Below are 22,296 nucleotides of genomic sequence, written 5' to 3'. Positions count from 1 at the left end.
CACCTATAACATCAAAGGAGTATTTTGTCCCAAATAAAAACATCATGTTTGAGAGAAATAAGTTCTTTCCCTGTGACTAGAAACAAAATGTTAGCTTCGACCAATATGTAGCTGAGCTTCACACACTGATTTGGCCCCGTGAATTTGGAGATTTGAGAAACTTACTAGTTAGAGACAGAATAATTTGCAGAATTTTAGATGACGGACTTAGAGAAGAACTGCTGCATGAAAAAAATTTGATGCTGGAAATTATGTGAATATGTGAATATGTGTAGGGCAGCAGAGACCACACAAGTGCAAGTTAAGGAACTGCACAGGGCAGACGCAACCGTGCATACTGTGAAAATAGAGTGGCAGAGCACAAGGCATTCCTCAAAGAAAGGGCAAAGCAAAAAGGAAGGCACAAGCAGCAAGTGCAGAATGTGTGGAGGTAGACACATTCCGAAGACATGTTCTACTTATGAAAATTCCTGCAATAGTTGTGGGAAGAAGAACCATTTTGCAAGATGCTGCAAAATTGAGGCTACCAAGAGAAAGTTGCACACAGTTGATGAGGAAATGAAGGAAGTGTTTGTGGATTATCTACAGATTGCTAGCGCTGGTAGAATAGAATGTATTGTTCCAGTGACTGTGAATGACACACTAATTCCATTCAAGCTTGATACCAGAGCCCAGGTGACTGTTATTTATGGATGATAATAAGACTCTCACAGTAAAGAGCAAGATTTACCCAGTGAATTTGAAAGTGCTATACTGGAGAGAACATTCCAGTGAAAGGGGGCTACACAGTGACCTTCAAGACAAGGAGGTTCACCAAAAGGCACACACAGATACAGGTTATAGAAAAGAGAGTACAGCTAGTATTAGGTCTGAGTGCAAGTGAAAAGCTTAACCTGGTGAAAAAATTTTTGTAGAGGCTTCATAGACCAAAGGGGTCCACCCAACTCTGCTGGAAGAGTACACAAATGTCTTTGAGGGGCTTGGATGCTTACATGGAGTACACAAAATTAATATAGATGAGACAGTGTCTCCTGTTATCCATGCATACAGGAAAGTTGTGTTTGCACTGAGAGACAATCTTAAACAAGAGGTAGCACAAGTGGAATGGATAAGTGTCATTCAGAAAATTGAAGAACTGACTGATTGGGTGAGGTCACTGGTCATTGTGCAAAAGGAAAACAAAACATTGCAGATATGTCCAGTCTCAAGAGATCTCAATAAAACTGTCAAGAGAGTATTTTATGTTGCCAACACAGGAAGAGATCATGTCCCAGTTTGTAGGTGCCAAGTGGTGTAGCAAGCTCCTCTGGGTTTTGGCAGTTGAAGCTTGATGAGGCAAGATCAAGACTGTACTTTTAGCACACTACAGGGAAGATATCACTCTCTTCAACTATCGTATGGGATTCTTTCTGCACCAGAAGTCTACCATAAAACCATCCACATGATCCTTGAGAGCTTACCTTGTGATAAGACCATGACAGATGACATCATCATCTGGGGGTCCACGAAGGATGAATATGACCGATGACTGAGACAAGCTAAGGCTTTCCTCATTCATTCCATACCCATTTTGATGAAACGGTGATACTTCAGTTTCAACAATCAACTGCCATAGGTTTCATATCCTGAAATACTTCACTGGAGATTTAAGAAAATCAGGGAGATAGAGAAGATGTAGAGGTAAAAATTTAGGCGAGCATTTAAACAGATTTAAATTTCTGGCAGACCAGCATACTAAGATTACTGCCATGATCTTTAAGGCATCCCCAGGATAAAAAGGTTCAAGCTGATCTGCGATGCTGCTGAAGAGTACTGCATGAAGGAAGATGTTATCTTATACATTCCCAAAATATAAACCAACTTAATGTCACAAGGTTGACTTACAATCTAAAGAATCTGGCCGATTTTGCTGATTTTTGTGATTTAATCTGGAAATGGTTTCAGGTATAACCTACTTCTAGTATATTAGCTTGAAATTATGCTGTATCAGAAAAGCAAGGGCTATTCAATTCAATTTCGAGTCAATAGAACCAGGGAAATTGCAGACATCACAAGTGGCAAGGTAATAAATTTAAAGAAAAAAAACAAAGATGACAATTTTAAAATCAAAATGTCATCAGATTTGATATAATGCAGGCTAGCAGGCATAGAATTGACAGGGAAATGGGACTTAAAGCAAGTTAGAAAATGGGGATTATTTGGAAATACTCATGCTCACATAAGAGCAGGGAAGCAGGTCAGCTCGAAGAACACTATAATCATTACATTTGAAGAAGGACTGTAGCATTATCTTTGCTTTTCATGATGATCCTGGAAAGAAGGCAATTTTGGCATGAGTAATGATACAATTGTGCTTGAAGTAATCTAGTTATATCTAACAATAGATATCTGAGCCTACACCATTTATATTTGTGAATTTTTTTTTATTATTTAGTTCACCGAAATCAAAAAAGATGGGAGTGAGGGAATGGATAAGCATATCATCAGCCGCTGCAACTTTGTACAGAAAGGTAAGGCTGACATTTGGGAATTTGGAAGCTCATTAACTACTCTAAACTTTAACTTCCCCTCATCTCTGTCCCTAAACATTAACTGGACCAACAACTCCCCACACTGCCCCCCAAACCATCCCTACAAACATAAAATAAACAATTTCAGTTTGAGTCACAATCTTGAGCGACATCATAATCAGAATCAGAATTAGGTTTACTATTACCGGCATGTGACATGACATTCCTTAACTTAGCAGCAGCAGTTCAATGCAATTCATAACCTAGAAGAGAAAAAATAATAATAAATAAAATAAAAATAATAAAAAATAAATAAATAAATTACATTGTACACATATTGAATAGATTCTTTTTAAATGTGCAAAAAATCCAGAAATACTGTATATTCAAATAAGTGAGGTAGTGCCCAAGGGTTCAATGTCCATTTAGGAATCGGGTGGCAGAGGGGAAGAAGCTGTTCCTGAATCGCTGAGTGTGTGCCTTCCGGCTTCTGTACTTCCTATCTGATGGTAACAGTGAGAAAGGGGCATGTCCTGGCTGCTGGAGGTCCTTAACAATGGACGCTGCCTTTCTGAGACACCGCTCCCTGAAGATGTCTTGGGTACATAGGCTAGTACCCAAGATGGAGCTGACTAGATTTACAACCCTCTGCAGCTTCTTTCGGTCCTGTGCAGTAGCACCCCCATAGCAGACACTGATACAGCCTGTCAGAACGCTCTCCAGGATACAACTATAGAAGTTTTTGAGTGTATTTGTTGACATACCAAATCTCTTCAAACTCATAATTAGGTATAGCCACTGTCTTGCCTCCTTTATAACTGCATCGATATGTTGGGACTAGGTTAGAGCCTCAGAGACCTTGACACCCAGGAACTTGAAACTGCTCACTCACTCCACTCCTGATCCCTTTATGAGAATTGGTATGTGTTCCTTCGTCTTACTTTTCCTAAAGTCCACAATCAGCTCTTTCGTCTTACTGACGATGCGTGCCAGGTTGTTGCTGCAGCACCACTCCACCAGTTGGCATATCTCACTCCTGTATGCCCTCTCGTCACCACCTGAGGTTCTAACAACAATGGTTGCATCATCAGCAAATTTATAGATGGTATTTCAGCTATGCCTAGCCATACAGTCATGTGTATATTGAGAGTAGAGCAATGGGCTAAGCACACACTCCTGAGCTGCCCCAGTGTTGATCGTCAGCGAGCAGGATATGTTATCATCAATTCGCATAGATTATGGTCTTCCGGTTATGAAGTGAAGGATCCAATTGCAGAGGGAGGTACAGAGGCCCAGGTTCTGCAACCTCTCAGTCAGGATTGTGGGAATGATGGTGTTAAATGCTGAGCTATAGTCAATGAATAACATCCTGACATAGGTGTTTGTGTTGTCTAAAGCCATGTGGAGAACCATTGAGATTGCATCTGCGTTGACCTAGTGTGGTGATAGGCAAATTGCAATGGGTCCAGGTCCTTGCTGAGGCAGGAGTTCAGTCTACTCATGACCAACCTCTCAAAACATTTCATCACTGTCGATATGAGTGCTACCGGGCGATAGTCGTTAAGGCAGCCCACATTATTCTTCTTTGGCACTAATATAATTGTTGCTTTTTTGAAGGAAGCCAGAACTTCTGCCCGTAGCAGTGAGAGCTTGAAAATGTCCTTGAGTACTCCTGCTAGTTGGTTGGCACAGGTTCTCAGAGTCTTACCAGGTACTCCATCAGGACCTTCTGCCTTGCGAAGGTTCACGCTCTTTAAAGACAGTCTAACATCAGCCTGTGAGACAGAGATCACAGGGTCATCAGGTTCAGCAGGGATCTTCACAGCCGTAGTTGTGTTCACCCTTTCAAAGCGTGCATAGTATGTGTTGAGTTCATCTGGTGGTGAAACATCATTGCCATTCATGGTATTGGGTTTTGCTTTGTAGGAAGTAATGTCTTGCAAACCCTGCCAGAGTTGCCGTGCATCCAATGTTGCCTCCAACCTCATTTGAAATTGTCTCTTTGCCCTTGAAATAGCCCTCCACAAATCATCCCTGGTTTTCTGGTACAGGCTTGGGTCACCAGACTTGAATGCCACAGATCTGGCCTTCAGCAGCCCATGTCGCTCCTGGTTTATCCATGGCTTTTGATTTGGGAATGTACAGTAAGTCTTTGTAGGTACACATTCATCCACACAGGTTTTAATGAAGTTGATAACAACTGCAGTATACTCATCCAGGTTTGAAGATGAATCACTGAATACAGTCCAGTCCATCGATTCAAAGCAGTCCTGTAGGCACTCCTCTCCTTCCCTTGACCACAGCTTCTTGGTCCTCACTACTGGTGCTGTAGTCTTTAGTCTCTGCAATACTCAAGGAGAAGTACATCCAGGCAATCAGACTTCCCGAAGTGAGGACGTGGAATACCATGCTAGGCATTTGTAATGGCAGTGTAGCAATGGTCCAGAGTGTCATTTCTTCTGGGTATTGCAAGTGATCTGTTGATCGTAGTTCCTTAGTCATTTTTTCAGACTGGTCTGGTTAAAATCTTCCAAAACTATGGTGAAGGCATTAGGGTCCGCTGTTTCATGCATGTTGATCCCATTGCTCAGATCATCTAAAGTCTGCTTGACATTGGCCTGAGGGGGAATGTAAACTGCTACCAAAATGACCCAGAGAACTCCCGTGGTAGGTAAAAAGGATGGCACTTAACTGCTAGATATTCCAGGTCTGGTGAGCAGCATTGGGACAGCACTGATATATTTGTGTACCAAGAAGAATTGATTATGAGGCATAGTCCTCCACCTCTGCTTTTGAGAGATTCGAAAACTTGACCAGATAAGAATGTATTCTGTCCTCTTTCTCCCAGGACCTGTCTGGTGAGTGGGCTCAGCTTTGTAGAGTTACATTCAACCTGTCGAAGAGTTGGGGCAGATTCTGAATGGAAAGGGGTGTAGCATGCGAGAGCCTATGGAAGCTTGACATGACTTCGTTATGTCCCAGCTCAGGGGGGCAGCCTTAGAGGAAGCACGTATGCACAGTGATGCTGAGGAAGACCGGGGCTGATGACTTGTTCACATATCTCAGGGGAGCTTTTAGAGACAAGCGTAGTGCATCCCAGCTGTGGCATAGCTTCTACAGTTGCAAACAGCGTGAGGGTGAAGATGTAAGCTTTTAACTTGTTACAGAAGCACTCCCCTGATGCCGTGACCAATAAGAGGGTGGTGCTAAGAGACCAATTTATAGAGGGGATCAGATATCCTTCCCTCAGAAGGGAGCTCCACAGATTTGTGTGGGATCACCCTGAGTCCTCAATGATAGAAGTGAGGGAGGAGGCTCGTTTGTGGCTCGTAGAAGAGCCCCTGGGAAATACAAGGTCTGGAAAGTCAAAGTGCAGCAGTGGCCAGGCACAGTGCTCGATTCTTAAGGCTCGGGAATCTGAGTCTGTCACACTAGATGACGTCCTTAAAGTAGTCGCAGAGCAGGGCAAAGCCCTTTGTGAATTGACTCAAGCAGTGAAAGATCTCACTGTACAGAGGGATTTTACATGCGCTACTAGTAGCAGACGTAATTTACAGCCTAGCTTCACAGAAGTTGGGCAACTGATATGTTTCAAGTGTCAGGAGAGAGGGCATTTGGCCAAGAATTGCCCACAGAAGCGGGGTGCAAGGGAAGTGGAGCCTGCATCCACCCACCCTCAAGGAGTTGGGAGTCGGGCAATTCAGCGGAACCTCATAGATACAGATAATGTACAGCTACCCCGTGACCAGTTACTGCAACGTGCTATAGGGACATATCCAGTTGTTGAGCTTGAAATATCAGGTGTCGCTGTCCGTTGTCTGTTGGACACAGGTTGTCAGGCAAGCACCCTGACTGAGCAGTTCTTTCAAGATCACTTGAATGGACAGGACAAGGATATGTTGTCCACTGCTGGCTGACTTAGGCTAACAGCTGCAAACGGTCTTGATATTCCTTACCTTGGGTATCTAGAGCTAGAGGTTCAAGCAATGGGCATGAAGGTACCAAACTGTGGCTTTCTAGTAGTCAGGGATCCTGTTAGCACCGAACCACCTATCCCATGTACTGTAGGCATGAACATTGTCAGCCAGTGTAGGCAACTTGCCTACGCAGTGTTTGACTTCGATATCCAGTATCGTCCGGGTCAGAGCAATACTGTGGTCGATGCACTCTCCAGGCAGCCATCTGCAGAGGAGCCTGAGCCTGTCTCAGAGGATGCGGAGTTCAATGGGTCCGTGGCGATCTGTAGTTTGATCAATCGCAGCACTGCTCTTGACCCGGCACTGGTTACCGCTGGTTAAGCAAATGTGAGCCTGGGAAGCTGGTACTAGTGATGTAAGTGGTCCGATGCAAGGGAACACTCCAACCATCCCAGGTTATTCTAATGGGGACTTGCAAACTTTTCAGCAGCAAGAACCTGTGTTAGGTGTCCCAAGAGACTTATGGGATCAGAAAAGGAAGCTGAGTGGCCAGGAGCGTAAAACTCTGCCTAAACCTGTTTCGTCTCTGTTAAAGCACTGGGACAGTATCAGGGAGCGTAAAAGGTTACTGTATAGGGTAGGTGAGGATGAGAAGCTTGGGGAGTGTTACCAGCTTCTGGTACCTATCAGCTTGAGGAGCAAAGTGTTTGAGTACGTACATGACTCTATGGGTCATCAAGGCATAGAACATGCTCTGCAGTTGTTGAGAAGCCGATGTTTTTGGGTGGGCATACACGAGGATGTGGCATGGTATATCAAAAATTGTCCACATTGTGTGCTAACTAAGATGCCTCAGCCTAGGATCTGTCCCCCCATGAAGTCATTTCTGGCTTCTAGGCCGCTTGAAGTTGTAGCTATAGATTTCACTGTGTTGGAGCCGGCAACTGATGGGTGTGAGAATGTCTTAGCGGTCACGGACATTTTCACTAAATTCACCCAAGCATTTCCCACTTCAGGATCAAAAGGCGGATACCAAAGTAAGGGTGCTCTTGAGGGAATGGTTCATGAAGTACGGTGTTCCTGAGAGATTGCATTCTGACCAAGGCCGTAACTTCGAAAGTGAGGTCACAGCTGAGCTTTGCAAACTATACGGGGTAAAGAAAAGCCGTACTACACCTCATCATCCTACTGGAAATGCGCAGTGCAAGCGTTTCAACAGGGCGATGCATGATTTGTTGCGTACGTTGCCTCCAGAAAAGAAGTGCAGATGGCCACAACATCTACCTGGGTTGGTGTATGCATATAATGCAACACCTCACGCAACCACCGGGTATTCACCTTACTATCTGTTGTTTGGGGTGGATCCCCACTTGTCCGTGGATGCTCTGCTGGGGTAAGAACCGACTGTGGACCAGAAACATGACTGACTAGTTGTACACCAGAGCCGAATGAGGATGTGCATGCCAGAGCAAAAGAATACTCTGAACAGAAGGCAGCAGAACGCATTGCCTGGTAGGAGGACAAAGTGTACTGTCCCAAAGTTGATGTGAATGCGCTGGTTTACCTGAGGAACAGACCATTAGGCCGTAATAAGATCCAGGATGCTTGGAACTCAACAGGGTGGTAGAGGTACTGGGCAACACATACACTGTGGAACGTTGGGAGGGTGGGCCGAGCAAGAGGGTGAACAGGGTAGACATCAGGGCCTGTGAGAACCATCCCACTCCAGCTACCCGAAGGAGTCTGCAAACACCAGTAACTCAGGCCTGCTCACCCCTGGTGCATGACTCAGATTCTGAGGATTCAGAAAGTGGTGTGATATTGGTAGAAAATATGTCAGAGAAGGGTGCACAGGGATTTGACCCTAGCCCAGACAGCATATCTTCTGAAAATATGACACCTTCTGGAACTGAGACTGGGGAGCCGACGACTGCTAATGCAGGGGCGGAGGACGGTAGCCCTCTTGTAGCAGCACCCCGCAGTAGTAAATGAGTAAATGCTGGACAGCACCCTAACCCACATCGCGAACCAAGGTCAGTCCTTGCTGAGGTCCCCATAAGTCCGGCCGCAGTGTCTGAGATACTGGCTAGTCTCAGTTCAGTTCTCTTTAGAGAAGCAGTTAAGGAGGTTAAAAGTACCCTTGTAGTGAGCGAGTAATCGAGGACGATTACTTGAATGCAGGGGAGAATGTAACCAGGTGACCGTCGAATCTTATTCAGTATCGTTAAAAGTATACCTAGGCATCTATCCGGGTAATGCTAGAATAGTTGTCTGTGCCTTTAAGTGGAGACTGTGATATCATTACGCACGCGCGGGATGGTGGGGAGAGCATTTTGTTTTCTGCTGAAGACGCTGGTGGGGTGTTGGAATTGAGTTCCTCCCAGAGACTGGGCATGGTGAGGAAAGATGAGCATTAATTGACAATATCCATGTGAATTTGTTTATTCTTGTTGGCGAATCGAGAATATCGGTAATTTGACATGTTTTACATGTGGATGCTTTAGATTTCTATGAGTGAAGAAATCGATGGTGGATAGCGTGGCTTGGGCAAAGTTCCTCACCAGACAAGTAGGTCAGCCTTCCTGTAATTTAACTACCAGGCAATACCTCATAAAAGTTGTGCCAAAGTGTACATTTTGTCTAACTTTATTGTATCATGACTGTGCGTGTAACAGTGTAACATGAATGTTGAGTCGCTGTTCGGAAGTTCAGCACGGGTGTACTAAAAAGTAGTAGACATCTTAGATGAGATGTACTCGCTTACATTTTTGCTGCTATGTATAAGATACAGGGTTGGGGGGACTCTAATGTTCTTTGTATTGTATTCCTTCAGAATTGCCACTACTGTATCAGTTCTGTATTAGTTTTGTGTGGTTTGCTTTATGTATTTTTATACTGCATACACAATTTGCCGCTACACAAGGGCATGGATCAAAAGTTAAACTGAGGTTGTAATGGCAAGAACTGGTTGTAAATTTGTCTATTTTGTTTTGCAACCCTCTTCTGGCACTTAAACATCTAAAACAGATAAAGGAATTAAAACCCGAAAAAGTATTTGTTGTCCTGAGTGTGTACTTTTCCCCAGGCTACATACATTTTGATATTTATCCTGTTCCTGTGCTTTCATTTCTTTTGAACCCTTAACTTGTTCAAGATTGCTCATCTCACTGGTTCATTCCCGTATTAAATCCAAAAAAACCACCTTGATCCTGTCCCGAACCCAGCCAAAAACCAAATACTCTTGATGCAAGAATATTCAGTGGGTTAGCTAACATCTTCAGAATGCAGAGAAGTGAACTCTATATTTTCTCTTCAAGGATGCTGTCTAACCTTTGGAATGTTTCCAGGAATTTCTGATATATCTTGTACTAATCCTTATTTTCATTTACCTCCATTGGCAACCTGATCCTGGCATATTTGATTTAAGAAACTTGAACTTGTATTACAATCATTTTCCAGCACCTCTTGCTTAGAAGTTCTTCTTTGTCTTATACTTCTACAATTCTGTCATTGTCTCATGACCTTTGGCTCTAGCTTCTTGTTAGACCATAAGATATAGGAGCAGAATTAGGCCATTTGGCCCATTAAGTCTGCTCCATTTCATCATGGCTGATCCATTTTCCCTCTCAGTCCCAATCTCCTGCCTTCCCCTCATATCCCTTCATGCCCTGACCAGTCAAGAAACTATCAACCTCTTCCTTAAATATATATAGACTTGACCTCCACAGCTGCCTGTGATAACAAATTCCTAACCTTTGGAGTGTTTCCAGGAATTTCTGATATTTCGTTCTCTGGCTAAAGAAATTCCTCATCTCCATTCTAAAAGGACACCCCTCTATTTAGAGGCTGTGTCCTTTGGTCTTAAACAGTCCCACCATAGGAAACATCTTTTCCACATCCACTCTATCAAGGCCTTTCACCATTTGATAGGTTTCAATGAGGTCACCACTCATTCTTTCGTATTCTAAAGGTTACAGGCTCAGAACCATCAAACCTTCTTCATATGACAAGCCGTTTAATCCCAGAATCATTTTTGCAAACCTCCTTTGAATCCTCTTTGGTTTCAACACATCCTTTTTAAGATAAGGGGCCCAAAACTGCACATAATACTCCAAGTGAGGCCTCGCCAGTGCTTTATAAAGTTTCAACATTACATCCTTGCTTTTATATTCTTGTCCTTTTGAAATGAATGCTAACATTGTGTTTCTTCACCACAGATTCAACCTACAAATTAGGCCTCCCATTATCTTGCTGTAACTCTTTGGTTGGTATGTATTAGATTCTTCTTAGTGTGCTCTATGACTATATCTTCAACCTTCCTTGCAATTGTGACTGTATGTTTACTTATCATTGTTGAGCATGTAATTGACTATGAAGTCTGCTAGGATGTGTTATGAGTTTACACACATCAACATTTCAACCATTTCCTGAGTAAATTATTGTTGTGCAGATATTGGGCAAGGACAAAAGCAGAGTAAACTGTGAATCCCTCATAATTAAATAACCATCAATATTCTAAATCTGAATAGAAATAAAGCATCAGGTGATGATGTGCACACATGGAACTCCACACTAACAAAGAGGTAAAAAAAACTGAAGAGAGGATTAGAGGATAGACAAACAATTAAGCAAATTAGAAACACAAAAAAAAATCTTTAGATGAGATGTTTACTTTCAGCAGTGCCAAATATTTAGAAGTAAACAAGTGGTTTACTTCTAATATTGTGAATCAGCCAACTAATCAATGCGTTTAAATGTTTTATGAGAGACACTAATGGAAGACTAATATTTTCAAGTGAAGTTATATTAGAAAATAAATTTAAATATATGTTGATTTTCACAAAAATCAAGAACTGAAAGCTACAATGATGTAGCTAAAACTATAAATAAGTAAATGCATGAACTATTAAATAAAACTAACAAGAAAAGATAAAGTATTTACTTCATATTTGTATTTCAGTCCAATTACATTTCCACATATTTTGAAATAGTTTGAGATGTGGTTTCCAGCTCTGTGTTATCATCACATTCCACACTTCCAACATCACCTTTCAGTAACATTACTTTTAAAGTTCGCACATTTGTTATGCCTTCATATCATACTCTGGGTTATGCCAATGATGCTGATTATTCATGAGGAAAGGTTTGCTTCTGCTTTTATTTACATTTATAGAATGCTTTTGTTCTAGGCATGACAAAATGTTGATCAAAATATATTTCTAGGTTGCCTTAGAAATTGCAATGCAAGCACTTGCTTTTCTAGAATAAAGAACAGTTCAATGTAAGAACTCAGCAACTAAGCAGTATCCGTGGATGCACTAGGTGTAAGTCAATGCTTCAGGTCAAAACCTTGCATTAGGACTGAAAGTGAAGAGAAATGATTCACAGTTTATAGTGGGGCGGGGTGGCAACAGAGGCTGGTAGGTGAAAGATGGAACCAGCTGGGGAGGAACCAGGTACAGAAATGGAATGGGACAGAGGAACAAAGTGAGGGGAAAAAATAGTTGGATAGGCATGTCTGTGAGGAGAACAGGGGTGTGGGTTACATGAAATTGGAAAATTCAAAGTTCAATGGTTCAAAGTAAAATTTATTATCAAAGTACATATATGTCACCATATACTATGTTGAGATACATTTTCTTGCAGGCATTCACTGAAGAACATATAAATACAACAGAATCATTGAAAAAATATGCACAAAGACTGAACAACCAATGTAAATAATGTACATGTGAAATTTAAAAAAATAAGCTCTTGGAAATACTCAGCAGGTCAGACAGCATCTGTACAGAGAAAAAAAAATCTCTGGTATGTATAAGGTAGATCATCTTGTATCAAAGGTAATTCATCTTGTATCAAAGGTAAATTAATAGGCATCCGTTAGTCTCATGAGACCACGGATTTGCACCTTGCAAGGTTCCCAGGGCACAGGCCTGGACAAGGTTGTACGGAAGACCAGCAAGTCTCCCCTCTCCACACCACCAATGTTGTCCAGGGGAAGGGCATTAGGATCCATACAGCTTGGCACCAGTGTCGTCACAGAGCAAATGTGTGGTTAAGTGCACACACACTGCCTCAGCCAAGGCTCGAACTAGCGACCTTCAGATCACTAGACCAACACCTTAACCACTTGGCCAAGTGCCAACAATCAACAATCAAAGGTTAGAGCATAAAGTATGCAAACACTGATTTAAGGTACAAGATTTGGTGGCAGAGCTGAATAAAACTTTTTGTCACCTGAAGGTTGTTAAGGGGCTTGAACACTGCTTTAGGGGATGGTGGAAGAGGAACCTGCAATGCATTTAAAATGCACCAAGTTAACCACTGGAAGAGTTGTAATGAAAGGGCTGGTAAAAGATTTGTGTCAAAGGATTTCTTTTATAAATCAGCTGGTGTAGACATGGTGGACCAGACAGCCTTCTTCGATACTGTAAATTTTACAGTTTTCTACTTCAGCATTTGTTTCTTCTAAAAAGCCTAGCTGCTGAATCTCTGAGCTGCTTAAATGTTAAACAGTCCTTTGCTCAGTATATTACCTTCCTCTCACAACCGTTGAGTCTACACCAGGCCAAAATCATTATACTGGTCTTTCATTTCAGTAACAAACATTACGGCCTTCTTATTTTAAGACAACCCTTAAAATCAATCACTCTGCTCACAACTGTCACCAGATCCAATTTCTCCTTACAGAGCTCATCAAGTTTTGACTGAAAACGCTGCCGGGAAGCATCTTGGGCAGGCTTTATTAAACTGTACACAATATAAATATGAATTGTTATTGTATACCTGAAGGAGAGATGCTCCAGAAAAAAAGAGACACACTTTATGGTTGAAAGGATCATAACAGAAAGTTAATATTTCAGACCTGAAGGATTTTCATTAGAATTAACAATTTCCCAAACAGAATGTTCATCTGAAGTTGAAAGGAATCTACCTGCTGCTCCATTAGCCACCTCGGGCTCATATCTACTTACATAAAAAGTGCAGCTATGTTTAACCAGTGAACCAAAAATTATTATGTAGAATCTTGTGACTAAAACTTATTCCTTCTGCCAACTGTTGTACTTAATATCTTATTTTTAATATCTGAAGCAAATGATTACAGTCATAACAGGTTGAATCAGAATCAGGCTTATTATCACTAACATACAGTCCGTTGTGAAATTTATTGTTTAGTGGCAGCAAGACAAAAAAGTTACAACAAGTAAATAAATAGTGTAAAAGAGAAATAGCAAGGTAGTGTTCATAGGTTCATGGACTGTTCATAAGTCAGATAGTGCAGGGGAAGAAGTTGTTTCTAAAACATTGAGTGTGAATCTTTATGCTCCTCTATCTCCTTACTGCTGTTGAATGCTGAGCTGTAATCAATAAACAACAGCCTGATGTATTACTGTTCTCCAGATGATCCTGAACTGAGTGAACAATCAGTGAGATTCGTTCCTGTATAGACAGGTTGTGGCGGTGAGCAGATCGCAGCTGGTCCAAGTCCTTGTCCAGGCAGCAGTTAATTCTAACTACAGCCGACCTCTCAAAGCGCAAGCAACCATGTCCAGCAGTCACATTTCCTGAGACAATGGAGATATTCCCTGAGCCTCCAACTGCTGCATTTGCTTGCTGGGTGGTCTGCAGCCCCGAATACTCTGGTTCTGAAGACCTCGGGTTTTTATAATGACATGAAACAATGTCACTGCAATGTACGTGGCTGCAGATTTTGGCTGTCATAGTTCTGGATAGGAATGAGTGTTGATTCCCTTGGGATCTGCACAGAAAAAGTCACCATTCTCCATTGCCATCTTGTATAAATTGTACTCCAGGACTTCCTCTGAACCAGCAAAAACTTACAGGAGCATCAGCGAGGCCATGGACCCTATAGAGAGTACAGAGGAGGACATGTTCACTGTCTTGAGGCAAATCAGAGTGGACAAAACCTCAGGGCCTGACAAGGTGTTCTCCTGGACCTTGTGGGAGGTAAGAGCAGAAAGTGCAAATACCCCAACAGCGATATTTAAATTGTTCTTAGTGACAGGTGAAGACCCAGAGAATTAAAGAGTAGCTGATGTTGTTCTGCTGTTTATGAATGGCTGTAAACATAAACCTGGAAATCATAAACTGGTGAGCCTGACAACAGCAGTGGAAGAGTTCAAATCACAAACAAGAGAAAATCTGCAGATGCTGGAAACCTGAGCAACACACACAAAATGCTGGAGGAACTCAGCAGGCTAGGCAGCATCTATAGAAAAAAGAGCAGTTGAGGTTTTGGCACGAAATGTCGACTGTACTTTTTTTCCATAGATGCTGCCTAGCCTGCTGAGTTCCTCCAGCACTTTGTGTGTGTAATGAGAGAGTTATTGGAAGGTACTATAAGGGACCAAATATATGAGTATTTTGATATACAGGGACTGACTTGGGATAGTCAGCATAGCTTTGTGCGTGGTAAGTCTTGTCTAACCAATCTTATAGAGATTTTCGAAGATGTTACCAGGAAGGTTGATGAAGGCAATACAGAGGATGTTGTCTACATGGACTTCCGCAAGGCACTTGACAAGGTCCTGCATAGGAGGTTGGTCAGAAATGTTCAGTCGCTCAGCATTCAAGATGAGGTAGGAAATTAGATTAGATATTGGCTTTGTGGGAGAAGACAGAGAGATGGTTGCCTCTCTGATTGGAGGCCTGTGAGTAGTGGAGTGCCACAGGGATCAATGCTAGGTATATTGTTTAAAAACGCAAGCACGAGGAATTCTGCAGGTGCTGGAAATTCAAGCAACACACATCAAAGTTGCTGGTGAACGCAGCAGGCCAGGCAGCATCTCTAGGAAGAGGTACTGTTGACGTTTCAGGCCGAGACCCTTCGTCAGGACTAACTGAAAGAAAGGCTAGTAAGAGATTTGAAAGTGGGAGGGGGAGTAGAATGTTTGGAAAGCAGGATCTCCCAGTGGCCATACATTTTAATTCCACATCCCATTCCCATTCTGATATGTCTATCCACGGTCTCCTCTACTGTAAAAATGAAGCCACACTCAAGTTGGAGGAACAACACCTTATATGCCGTCTGGGTAGCCTCCAACCTGACGACATGAACATTGACTTCTCTAACTTCCGCTAATGCCCCACCTCCCCCTCGTACCCCATCCGTTATTTATTTATATACACACATTCTTTCTCTCTCTCTCCTTTTTCTCCCTCTGTCCCTCTGACTATGCCCCTAGCACATCCTCTGGGTTTCCCCCCCCCCCCTTTACCTTCTCCCTGGTCCTCCTGTCCCATGATCCTCTCATATCCCTTTTGCCAATCACCCGTCCAGCTCTTGGCTCCATCCCTCCCCTTCCTGTCTTCTCCGATCATTTTGGATCTCCCCCTCCCCCTCCCACTTTCAAATCTCTTACTAGCTCTTCCTTCAGTTAGTCCTGACGAAGGGTCTCAACCCAAAACATCGACTGCACCTCTTTCTAGAGATGCTGCCTGGCCTGCTGCGTTCACCAGCAACTTTGATGTGTGTTGCTAGGTATATTGTTGTTTGTCATCTATATTTAATAACCTGGATGATAGTGTGGTTAATAGGATCAGCAAATTTGCGAATGACACCAAGACTGGGGGTGTAGTGGACACAGAGGAAGATTATCAAAGCTTTCAGCGGGATCTGGACCAGCTGGAAAAATAGACTAAAAATGGCAGATGGAATTTAATGCAGACAAGTGTGAGATGTTGCACCTTGGGAGGACCAACCAGGGTAGGTCTTACACAGTGAGCAGTAGTGCACTGAGGAGTGGCATAGAAAGAAGGGATCTGGGAATTCAGGTCCATAATTCTTTGAAAGTGGCATCACAAGTAGACAGGGTCTTAAAGAAAGCTTTTGGCACCTTGACCTTCATAGATCAAAGTAGTGGGTGAAAGCCAATAGGATGAGGCAGTTTAAGTAGTTCAGATGGCCAAAGGGCCTGTTTCTATGCTGTAATTTTCTATGATTTATGACTCTCAACATAAATTATATAAAACATTTAGAAAGACCCTTCAGCCAAACCTTTCCATTCTAACCATGGTGCTCACCCAGCTAGTTCCAATTTCCTGCATTTGATCCATATTCCTCAAATCACTAGCCCTCCATGTACCTCTTTGATTGCTTTATAAATGATACTATTTTACCTACTCCAACCGCTTTATCTCACAGCTCATTCCATATAATCTCCACTCATTGCATGAAAAATCTGCCCTTCAGGTCTCTTTTAAATCTTGCCCCTCCCAACCTAGATCTAGGCCCCTTGTCTTGGACTCCCTAGGAAAAAGACTGTTACTGTCCACCTTATCTCCACCTCTCATTATTTTACACATCTCTTTAAGTTGCCCTTCATTCAAGGAACAAGCGCCTCATCTGTCAACATCTATTTATAACTTAGGCCCTCTTGTGCTGACAGTATTCTCATAATTCTTTTGTATACTCTTTCCAGTTTAACCATGCCTTTCTATAAAAGGGTGACTAGAAGTGTCCACTGTACTTCAATTGCAGCCAACAATGTCTTACAGAACTGCAGCCTAACGTCCCAGCTCCTACACTCAATGCACTGATGATGAGGGCCAGTGTGCTGTTGGCACTCAGGCTCCTGTACTTGTAGATTTGGAACGTAGGAGTGGCTGCAATAGTACGACTCAACCGATAACTTTCCCAACACCACTGCCATGATCTTGTTGGACTTGTAATGAATTGACAAAATAAAATCCAGCTTAGTGCCTTTTAACAGCCATACTCCCGCTGCAAGGCAAGTCCAGACCCCCAAAAATACTCACTAGCTACTTGGTCATTATAGCACAAAATGTATTCTATATTTGGATATCTTACAGTGTGAGATTGTGCCAATGATTGACCTGCCATTACAAATATCCTCAGAATCATTTTCCTGTCTACTGTTCCAATGATGGAGTATGATATAACTGTAATTGTTATTGCAATTTTTATATTAGATCACAGCGACACATTGAAGGCTAAACCGTGCATGTCAGTGTCTGATGGTCAAGTGGGCTTTCAGAAGCAACCTGAGAATTCGCATTTTGAATACAAGAACAATTTTCTGAGAAGGTGATACATTGTGCTAGCTTATGTATCTGAGCGGTCCATTGATGGTATAGGTTTGCTGTTGGCAATATCAGAAACAATTGAAAAAAAAGACTGGTATGACGGATTTGTTCAGATGATGCATATGTACAAAATCTGCCTACTATATTAATCCCCAGTCAGAGATTTATCACAATCAGAGCAAGATATATGCCAGTGGAAAACTTAGGTGGCAAGGTAGTTACTTGTCTTTCAGACAAAGATAAAAGATATAGAATAGAGTAGTTAACATAAGGATGGAGAGCAGTCATTAAAAAAGTAGATCAGGACTGAAAGATTATATATGATTGAATGAAAGATTATTTTACCACCCTATTACCAGATTTTGCTGAAAATGCTGTCTAAGGTTTTGGAGATAAATGGTTGATTGATCATCTTGTGTGTTTCACATGAGTTTAAGGAAGTCTTTTAGCAGTCTGATGTGATTTTATGCTCTGGATACATTAGTCCATTCTTTCATTTCCACTGAGACTAATTCCCCATCTGTCAGCACCTTCCCATGTAATTATAGGAGATGCAACTCCTTTCTTTCACATCATACAGGGATTCAATTTGTCCTTCCTGTTGAAGTTGTGATTTGCATCCAATTCAGTAGACAGCTTGATATGGGCATGATGTGAGCTCTCCTACATTGTGGTAACCAGGTGAAGATTGGGTGACAATCTTGCTGAACACTTCTGTTCTGTATACAAACGTGATATCACATTGCTAATTCCAGTCACTGATCATTTTATTCTCCACTACATTTCCACTTTTACATCCCACCCCTAAGTTATCCAAGATTGTAGAACAAGTGGCCACTGTAAATTGTTGCTTGTGTTTAGCTGAGTGGTAGAATCTGGGGTGAGTTGAGAGGGGTATGTGGAGAATAAAATGAGATCAGTGCATGATTTGTGTGAGTGGGAACTTAATGGTTGACATTGACTCGGTGGTCCAAAGGGACTCTTTCTGTACTGTATTACCATATATGTTAATATCAACGGAAGTAAATTTTGGAGACAGAGCGCAATATGTAAATCATATTATAAAATACATTTAACACAACTGACCAGGGATACATTTCTAGATGACTATTATATCTATGAACTAATAATGTCTTTATTAACCAGTATGTAAATATATGTTGATAGAAAAGCATTAAGTTAAAGAAAGAAAAATGGCTAAGGAACATTTACTATTTAATGAATTGAAATACTGAAATATCTGGTTTATTCCCTACACAATGCACATTTACAATAACAGGGCATGTGTGCAAGAGAAGCAAAATGAGTGAAGAAATCATTTTATCTGTAGAAAAATAACTATTAAGTCAACAGCTCAGCTGCATTAAGTATGACATTATGTATGTATGTCAAGGACAATATAAAAAAGAAGTTAGGGATATTCATATAAATTCTCAATAGGACAAAATAATATTCAAGAAAATGTTAAAAGTTCATGAAGTTAATTACATGGAGTTTCAATTATCAGATCCAGGGGGACAGCAGTGAAAAGTAAAGGGTGGAAAAGAGAGAATTTATTTAGAAGTACAAAGACATTTATGCAAGTTATACAGTGAAGAAAATGAAATAGATATAAGACTTTAAAAGAGGATATTTTGTGGACTTCTTTAAAATAGCTAAACAAATATTCATCTGATGTCTTTCACAAAGGAATGAAATACAGGATGTGGTTTAGCATTCTGAACTGAATTCTTTGGTCCATTCTTCCTTCTGTACATATACATCTCTGCCCTCTTGCAACATTTCTCCATGTAATTGCTGGAGAGGCAACCTCTCCATTTCCCATCACCCAGGAACGAAACACTCCATCAAGTTAAAGTTATAAATTACCTGATTTGATTTAATTTAGTTTATTTAGTGTTCAATGTGATGTATTCATTATGTTACCTCCTATGGACTGTGAAACCAAATGAAGGAAGAAGAAACTGGATCCAGACATAAAGATTTTTAAAAAGGAGACTTTATTCAAGAAAAACAACGACTAATCTCAAAATAATGATTGGAATGTCTACTTTCAAAACGATAGGAACAAAATATTAGAGAGAGTAAAACAAATTTTAAAAAATCTGAAGCAGTTAGTAAAAAATAGTATCAAGAATGAGCAAGGACCTTCCAAAGCACAGAGGAATTTCTCATGACAGAAGCAGTACAAAGCAATATGGTTATAAAAGCAGCTAAAAGCAATATGGGAAAACATATATCACAGAGAAATCAAGACAAACATTTAATGAGAGCTGTATTTAGCCCAACACCCAGACTCAGTATCTACTGTACACTCACCTGAGCAAGATGCAGATTAGACAAGATAAATTTCAAACCCTGGCAGTTGTGCAGTGAGTAACAGCGAGACCTCCACAATGTATAGACCTTAGGATATTACCTCTGAGGACCTGCCTTCTATCAAAGTTATCAGGACTTTGAACACAGAGCAGGACAGCACAGGAATAGCCCTTTGGCTCACAATGTCTGTCCCTCCTGTGACAGCAGTCTAAACAAATTCTATCCAACTGCTCATGGGTCAATATCCCTCTATTCCCTGCCTGTTAATGTGTTTGTCAAAATGCCTCTTAAATGTTGCGATTGTATCTGCCTCCATCACCTCTCCTGGAAGCACTTTCCAGGTTTCTATCTCTCTCTATGTAAAAAAAACTTCAACGATCTCCTTTAAACATTCTCCCTGTCACCTTAAACCTATGTCCTCTAGTATTTAACACTTGTAACTGTGAATATGACTGTAACCATTTGCCCTATCTATGCCTCTCACAATTTTATAAATTCCTATTAGGTTGCCCCTCCCTTTCTGATGCTCCAGAAAAAAACAACCCAAATATGCCCAAATCCAGGCAACATGCTGGTGAACTTAACACCTCTGATTGATAAAGGTAAGTTTGCCATACTTCTTTACTACACTGTGTACTAGTGTTGCCTCTTTCCAGGATCTATATCTCAAGATCTCTCTGTACATCAATGCTCCTAACTCTCCTACCATTTACTTTACATTTTCCTCTTCCATTTGCCTTGTCAGAATAATACCCCAGGTATTACCAGGTGCTGTGTCTTACAGTGGTCGATGTGAGGAGAACCCTGTGCGGAGTCAACCCACGGAAGGCTGCTAGACCAGACAATATTCCTGGCAGAGTGTTTAGAGGATGTGCAGACCAGCTAGCTGAGATTCTCACTGACATCTTCAACATCTCCCTGAGCAGCACCGTCATTCCTACGTGCTTCAAGGCCGCCACCATCGTCCCCGTGCCGAAGAAGTCTTCAGTGTCCTGCCTCAACGACTACCATCCCGTTGCACTCACATCCATCATCATGAGGTGTTTTGTCATGAGGCACATCAAGACCCTGCTCCCCCGCCTCACTGGACCCCTGCAGTTCACGTACCATCCCAACCGTTCAACAGACGACACCATTGCCATCACCCTCCACCTGGCCCTAACCCACCTGCCAAATGCTGTTCATAGACTTCAGTTCAGCATTCAACACAATCATTCCTCAGAAACTGATTGGAAAGCTGAGCCTACTGGATCCGAGACTTCCTGACTGGGAGACCTCAGTCAGTCCGGATTGGAAGCAACATCTCCAACACCATCACACTGAGCACAGGGGCCTCCTAGGACTGTGTGCTCAGTCCACTGCTGTTCACTCTGCCGACCCACGACTGTGCAGCAATACACAGCTTGAACCACATCATCAAGTTTGCCGATGACACGACCGTGGTGGGTCTCATCAGCAAGAACGATGAGTCAGCATACAGAGAGGAGGTGCAGCGGCTAATGGACTGGTGCAGAGCCAACAACCTGTCTCTGAATGCGAACAAAACAAAAGAGATAGTTGTTGACTTCAGGAGGACATGGAACGACCACTCTCCACTGAACATCGATGACTCCTCCATAGAGATCGTTAAGAGCACCAGATTTCTTGGTGTTCACCTGATGGAGAATCTCGCCTGGTCCCTCAACACCAGCTCCATAGCAAAGAAAGCCCAGCAGCGTCTCTACTTTCTGCGAAGGCTGAGAAAAGTCCATCTCCAACCCCCCCCATCCTCACCACATTCTACAGAGGTTGTATTGAGAGCATCCTGAGCAGCTGCATCACTGCCTGGTTTGGGAATTGCACCATCTCAGATCGCAAGACCCTGCAGCGGATAGTGAGGTCAGCTGATAAGATCATCGGGGTCTTTCTTCCTGCCATTACAGACATTTACACCACACGCTGCATCCGTATAGCAAACAGCATTACAAAGGACCCCACGCACCCCTCATACAAACTCCTCTCCCTCCTGCCATCTGGCAAAAGGCACCAAGCCATTCGGGCTCTCATGACCAGACTATGTAACAGTTTCTTCCCCCAAGCCATCAGACTCCTCAATACCCAGAGCCTGGACTGACACCAACCTACTGCCCTCTACTGTGCCTGTTGCCTTGTTTATTATTTATTGTAATGCCTGCACTGTTTTGTGCACTTTATGCAATCCTGGGTAGGTCTGTAGTCTTGTGTAGTTTAGTGTTGTTTTACGTAGTTCAGTGTAGTTTTTGTATTATTCATGTAGCACTATGGTCCTGAAAAACATTGACTTGTTTTTACTGCGTACTATACCAGCAGTTATGGTCAAAATTACAATAAAACGTGACTTGATTTGACTTGACCCCTCCACCACTCCCCTCTGTCTTTAATGGGCAAAACAATTTTGAAATAAATCTACCATCTTCTAGATCAGTTTACCATAAGGGACTTTGTCAAATACTTTAACAACATCC

At 42.1% G+C, this 22,296-nt stretch overlaps 1 long non-coding RNA gene across 1 annotated transcript in view; it reads right to left on the bottom strand.

The window, feature by feature from the left end:
• The window catches only part of LOC140194715 (uncharacterized), a 214,997-nt gene that overhangs the window by 172,122 nt on the left and 20,579 nt on the right, over nucleotides 1-22,296 (bottom strand). The window contains exon 2 of the long non-coding RNA XR_011885273.1: nucleotides 2,717-2,773. This is a non-coding gene — a long non-coding RNA (uncharacterized lncRNA). The remainder of the gene's footprint in view (nucleotides 1-2,716; nucleotides 2,774-22,296) is intronic.

This window comes from Mobula birostris, chromosome 3 (assembly GCF_030028105.1).
Source record: "Mobula birostris isolate sMobBir1 chromosome 3, sMobBir1.hap1, whole genome shotgun sequence".
Lineage (NCBI taxonomy): Eukaryota > Metazoa > Chordata > Chondrichthyes > Myliobatiformes > Myliobatidae > Mobula > Mobula birostris.
Note: the sequence above shows the minus strand (reverse complement) of the source record. Positions and strands in the feature narration are given on the sequence as shown.